The sequence below is a fragment of the Aplysia californica genome, unplaced genomic scaffold (genome assembly GCF_000002075.1).
Source record: "Aplysia californica isolate F4 #8 unplaced genomic scaffold, AplCal3.0 scaffold00703, whole genome shotgun sequence".
Lineage (NCBI taxonomy): Eukaryota > Metazoa > Mollusca > Gastropoda > Aplysiida > Aplysiidae > Aplysia > Aplysia californica.
The window spans coordinates 278273-285258 of NW_004797973.1; positions in this window are offsets into that span (position 1 = coordinate 278273).

Below are 6986 nucleotides of genomic sequence, written 5' to 3' on the forward strand. Positions count from 1 at the left end.
CGAAAGCAGGCGACAGTACATTGCTAGAGAGCAGGAAATGAGGTGAAAGGAGACAAATTTAGAGAATAAAATTTTTCGGTCGCTACCCCGGGACCTTTTGAATGAGAGGCCAACACCTTAACCTCTTGGCCACGAGAGCCCCCTTAAGTTATTGAGTTTCGGATACAAAATGTACAGTCAACCGCTTGAGTGTCTGTTAACCTTGCGTAAATTTGGGGCTAAATCCCAAGAAAAAGATGAATTCATTTAAGAAGAGACGTCCTGAGTGGGTGGTTGGCGGGTGCTCTGGTGTGGTTTGCTCCTTCTTTCCTCTTAAACATCTATCGTCCTTATCTCTCCTCCTTTGTTGTTACTCTCTTGTAACACCTCTAATCTTCGGCACTTATATGACCTTATTGTGTTTCAAGTGCCGTAAAACTTTGTACTAAACTAAACTAAGAGACGTCCTGAGCTAGTGGTGTACACACCTCCAATTACTTAGTTCACTCATTATCCCTTGTTTTGGTGACAACTTCAGAATTATACTCACTGAAATTGAGCTAACATCTTGTTACACGTACCAGGTACTTTGTCATTTTGTAGCTGTCATCTTCAATTTTCAATGGCGAGTAGTACCATGGACAAAGTCAACCTTGCTCAAAGTCAACACTTTTTTTCGATCCTCAATTCCACTGTACGTTGTAATTTGTTTTATTTGTAACCAAGGCACTTTTGAAGTTGACAGGAGTCTCAATTTTTTTCGTATTAGTAAAATAAGTAAGGAAGAGTGTACCGGTATGCAAATGCAAGAAACGTGTTTTTTTGTTTTTTTATAAAGTCCCCAAAAAGGTGTAAGATTATATTTGTACAGCCCCTTAGCAAGTTTTTAAGGAGAGTCCATGTTTCTTCAACGTTCTTTGAACTGGTGTCTTGGTTTTCTAGTCTCTTTGTTCGAGATCTCGTCCTCAACGCTCTGCACCTTGCCCTCCTCTTCATTGAGTTTTCCTCAATTTATTTTCTCTGAATGTTTCTTCTTCTGTTTTCGCGTGGGTTTTTTTTTTCTTTACTCATCATCATCACTGGTCGGTGGTGATCTGTATTAAAATAATGGTGATGTTTGGGATTGGTCTTGCATCAGTTGTTTTTGTTCTGTGGGCGATTCGTCTCAGTATGAAGTCTGTAACTGTGACTGTGAGGAAATTTCTAGGTTGCTCCATTTGTACCACGACTGGGTTTGACTTGGCCTGTGCTGGTAAAAGTAAAAATAAAAAATATTTGTGATGTTTCATTCATACTCTGCACAGAGAGCTAAGTAATAGTTGTTCCCCATTATAGTTACAATTTGAACTGTTGTCACCGTGTGGTCCAAGGTAGTTCTCCCATGGTGTCCTTCTTGGGCCTGTACGTGTCCATTGATGTCTCCGATTATCATGATTAGTTCCTCCTCATCAGGTACGCTGTCTATGGTGTCCGCCAACTTCTGAAAAAATTCTTCTTTATCTTCCTCAAGGGGCGTAAACTTGGATGATCAGTTTCACTTTTTTGCGCTTTCACTTTCTGTACATGTATTCTGACTTTCAAGATCCTTTCGGAACTCTTTCTGCTGTGTCAGGTTGTATTGTAATGAATCCCACACCATGAATAGCTATCTCTCTCATATATATATATATATTACTCCACTCCATATTACATTTGTATAAGTATGTGTTCACACATCGGTGACACATCTGTGTTAGTATAAGTAGATCTATGTGTGTGTGAACTGTAACAAGATGATCTCAGCATCATGTGTTCAAACTCGAACCAAGACTCTAATCAGCTATCATGTGCAGAGCAAAACAGGACAATGATCCTGTGCTTGGGAAATCAACGAAACGATTAACGAACAATGTTACAACTAAGAGTACTTTAAAAAAAAACAACTTATAGTAGAGGGTTTTTAGGCGCTCGCAACTGCATAAGGTCATATGAGTTCCAAGGGGTGAGTGTCAACAGAGAAATCTTTACAGGGAATCAGACTTCCTCTGCTCACCTCTCTAGCTTCAACAGCACAAAGTCTGCTTCAACTATCTATCAAGGCACCCCGGAAATAGCAGGACACAAGAGTGTGACAAACATACAAAAGAAGTAGAGGAAAATGACAATAGTAAGGATAAGGAAAGAAAAAGAAGCAGTTCCCTGTTGTAGATCAGGCACAGTTATGAGCGTGACATGAATCAGCCCATTTACAATTCTACTGTGCTAGAACGAGAAATGTCCCTCCTTTGGGAATGGCCTAAAGACACTTCAGTTAGTGGCACTGCCTCGGGGGGACAGAATAAGACTGAATCGTTAATAATTAAACATGTGTAATAATATAATAAGCCAACACATTTCAGACATTTGCATACATCACACTTTATTTTTTTATTTCACACTCAAGAGTTTCGAGAAGCACTCATGTGAGAGAGTTTAGAGAGGCACTCACTGGTGCTGTTGAAGCTAGAGAGGAAGCATATTATTTATTTGTGAGGCAGCGTGGTGGAATCAGGCTCTCGTCAATTTCTGGTCATATTGAGTTATTTGCATCATCTTAAAGCTTGTTCACTTGTCTTTATTTGGGTGAAAAAAATATCCATTTATCTTGAATACAGGTCGAGATATTTGCAAATGAAGGAGGTGGGGTCACCTGTTTTCAGAGGTGAAATTAGTGAGAAAACGGCAGTCAAAGATTAGTTATTTCCTTAGCTTAAGAGTCCGAGGTAACTGAAATTTTACATTTTTCGTGCTTTTAATCAACGTGTTTCAGAAAAATCCACTCACGCATTTCTTTAATGGGCATGAAAGGTGTTGAACCAAAAAAAAAAAAAAAAAAGATAAAAATTCACAAACCTGCAGAAAAATGCAAGTTTGTGAACTTTGATTATTTTGACGAGAGCCTGATTCCACCACGCTGCCTCACATTTCTGTTTTTGTGTTCTAGTTATTCGTCAGTAATATAACTATGTTCCAATAGTAATTGTGAGTGTATCTTAGAAGAGCAGATCATCAGTTTTAAATTGTCGAAAACTTAAGGGAGAGATGTTAAGTTTACTTAGTTATTGTGAAGTTACTCGAGTTGACGTAAGGACAGAACTACGTCCTAACTGTTGAACAACTTCCTGTCCTGTGAGTAAACATTAAACACGAGCTATCTGTTCAAACTCACACTTCAGACTCTTCATTTATTAAATTAAATTGTATGAACATCTCACAAAACAGGTAATACACTATTGGACACTATCATACGCACATTTATCTGCTAATCAGTCAGGTGGCGTCAATATCATCTTAGAAAAGGGCCACGGACCAAAAAAAAAAAAAAAAAAAAAAGGTCTACTTATTATTCTGTCCCCGTGGTTTTATGCAAAACAAAATTCTGAAATTATGCAAACTGAGCCCAAAAAAGTGAAATTATGCGATTCTGTTAATTTTAACAAAGAATGATAAAGGAAAATAATCAAAAATTAAGCACAAAATGACAAAATTTTGCTAAATTTTGCAGAGTGCATAAAACCAAGGGGACAGATTAATGAGCTGTCATGACTTCTAAAACTACCCTTCATTTATTATTGTGGAGGAAAAATGGATAAAAAGTACTCACAACTTTCAGAATCACAACTTCCACTCTCACACACAACAATACTCTCGACATGTGCACATTCTCAGATCAAACCAATTTTCTGTACAGGTACATAATATTAACAACTAATACACATGACGGCTTCTTACTTTATGATAATTAAGAAAGAAAAACAAAGGTCTGATCAGTCTTCAATAATATCAACATAATAGAGACTCACAAAACTTGTTGAGGAAAGAACATGTATGATGTATGTATTTCATTGAAGAAGAAATAAAATAAGATGTAGGCCAACAGTATAACACGGATAGTTCGAATTCGTTGGGACCGGTCTCGGTAGTTCGAAGGATATCTTACAAAGATAACTTTAAGTCAAAGAAGAAAAAAAAAGGGACCGCAAGCACAGTTCGACGGATGCCTGATTTCGAGTTCGAGTCTTCTGTGTTGGACCTATCCCTGTTATACTGTACAAAAACATAAGCATTCTGCAAACCTATTACAAATCAACACCCCCTTCCTTGAAGTTCAAGGACGAGCAAGCATTTGAGTCACAACGGGGTGGAATCAGGCGCTCATCCATTTTTGGACATGTGGAGTTATTATTAGATCTAGTATCATTTTAATGCTTGTTCATTAGTCTTGCGCTCGGTAAAAAAATACTCATACTCATATCATTATGTTTAGAATTATTCGACATATTGCGATTGAAGGAGGTGGGGGTCGCCTGGTTTCAGAGGTAAAATTAGTGAGAAAATGTGAGGCAGCGTGGTGGAATCAGGCTCTCGTCAATTTTTGGGCAGGTAGAGTTTTTGGTATCATCTTAAAGCTTGTTTGTTTGTCATTATATTGGTGAAAAAAAATATCAATTTATCTTAAATACAAGTCGAGATATTTGCGAAAGAAGGAGGGGGAGGTCACCTATTTTCAGAGGTAAAATTAGTGAGGAAATCGCCGCCAAAGATTATTTATTTTCTTAGCTTTAAGAGTCCGTGGTAACTGAAAATTTTCATTTTTAGTGCCTTTATTCAACGTTTTTCAGAAAATTTTCCGCAGAGATCAGTTATTTAATAGGCATGAAAGGTGAAAAAAAACAAAAATTTGATAAAAATCTGTAAATAAACCTGCGGAAAAATGCAGGTTTCTTCACTCTGAGTATTTTGACGAGAGCCTGATTCCACCACGCTGTCTCACAAATGGCCGTCAATGTTTGCCAACCTCCAAAGCAGAGCTTGAGAGCCATTACAAACTGCAGATTTACATTTTTGTGCCTTAAATCAACATTTGTCAGTAAAATCCACACAGAAATGTGTTTTTAAGTGGACCTTAAACTAAAAGGTGTTTCGTCCAAAAAAAACCAAAAGTCTAAAACTTTCCTAAAGGACAGGAAAAGCGGGTTTCTTTGATTTCATTATTTGGACAACCGCCTGATTTTACCACGATGCTGGATTTCATTATTTGGACAAGCGCCTGATTTCACCACGATGCTTGATTTCATTATTTGGACAAGCGCCTGATTTCACCACGATGCCTCACATTTGTTTTAGAGAGAATTCCTTTCCCTTCAAATGGACGTTGTCACGTACGTAGAGCAGGATGAGACCAGAAACAGATGGCAAGACAACAATCAGCTCCGGGAAAATAGCTTCTCACGACGGATTTCCTGCCTTTTTAAATTTCTCCTTCCAGTACTTCTACTACTACTATTATTATTATGCTAAAATGAAATCTTCTAGCAAACATCTTCTCGATTACAGGGTGACTGCCAACCCGGCTTCTCAATTTTCCAAGGGGACTCATCCATTTTCCAGGGGCATGTTGCATAACAATGACATCGTGTTCTATATATATTATAATTATATATTTAAACACACACACACATTTATAATATATATCAATAATATACATTGTGTGTCAACAACATGCCAGTGTGGTGTTGGGGTCTTGTGTGACTTTGGTATATCAGTCTGTTCTTACTTTTTCATATTTTCCCCTCATCATATTCGCTTTTATATAAAAATTATATCAAAATGAATCCTGTTTTGAGCCTGAGAAAGGTCCTAAAACCAGAATATCGACTGTCAGGTACCAGTCTGGGAGTCAAGATTGATCAAATAAACGTGAAAAACAACAAATACTGCTCAAACTCAAAGTAGAGTAATAACTTGAATGGCTCAAGTAGACCTAGTCAGTGTGAGAGGTGTAAGAACTCTGGGAGGGCAAGATGCAGTGACACTGTGAAAATCTGCTAATCTTGAACAAAAAGCTAAAATTATAAAAATAATCTACTATCACCCACCCAACGAAACGCAAACCCTTTAGTTAAAAATCACGCCTTACCGGCTCTTATAGGTATGAGTAGTATGACGGATCTCGATTCACAAGGCCAGCACCAACGTCACGCGCGCTCCGCAGAGAGCTCTTGTAAGTACAGTCAAACCTGCCCTGACGGCCACCTCTATAAGACGGCCACTTTCCATTCCCCCCCTTGCGTTTTTTCTATATAATTTAACTGAGTAAAAAGGGCACCTGTCCAACCATATTTTAACACACAACCCCTATCACACCAAGCAATAACACCTGTCTTAGACGGCCACCTAAGCGACTCCATTACGTTTTGTCATAAATTATGCATTGGCCCCTGGCGTTGTGGGCGAGCTGTCATAATTCAATCACCTGTCGTTGTTGTTAGGTAGTCCCTCCAACCGATCATGTTGCGTAGGCCCCTCCCACTGTTGACCAATAGCTACCAATTTTCAGCTGCTGGTGAGGTAAGTGTGTGATCCTTCATAACTCATAAGCCCCGCCCAGAACTTATACACAAATCGTAAGTGAGATGAGTGGTCACTGTCTGTAACAAAGCAACAATGGATGTCCACATGAATTTGTGACAGAAGCGTCGCGTGTGCTCCTAGAGGTGGCGACCCATGTGTTTGTTTTAACATGGCACTTGGTCTTCCTCGTCTAACACATTTCGCTTTATTGCCACCCTTGTGCAAAATCAGCAACAAAATACAAACCGACAACAACAATGTGGCTACTTTCGATTGGGACCTCAGATGAGAATGGTTTGTTTTCTTCATCTTGATCAGTCCTGCCTAAGACGGCCACCTGTCTTATACGGCCACTTTTCTCCTTGACAATGGGTGGTCGTCTTACACAGGTTTGACTGTAATCAAAATTCAAAACGCTTAAGTTTGCTTCCAAGTTCACTTTTTGTCCTCTGGTGTTGCCTACAACCACCCCCCCTCCCCCGAGTGTATCTTATGAAAAATATAAGAAAAAATCAATAACCCCCCAGCCCTATAATTCACAGCGCTCAGACTCGAACTTCGAGTGAAAGGTTGACTGAACGGTCACGAAGGCGAGCCCAACAAGACACTTGTTTAACTTTCTTTTCTTTTTTTCA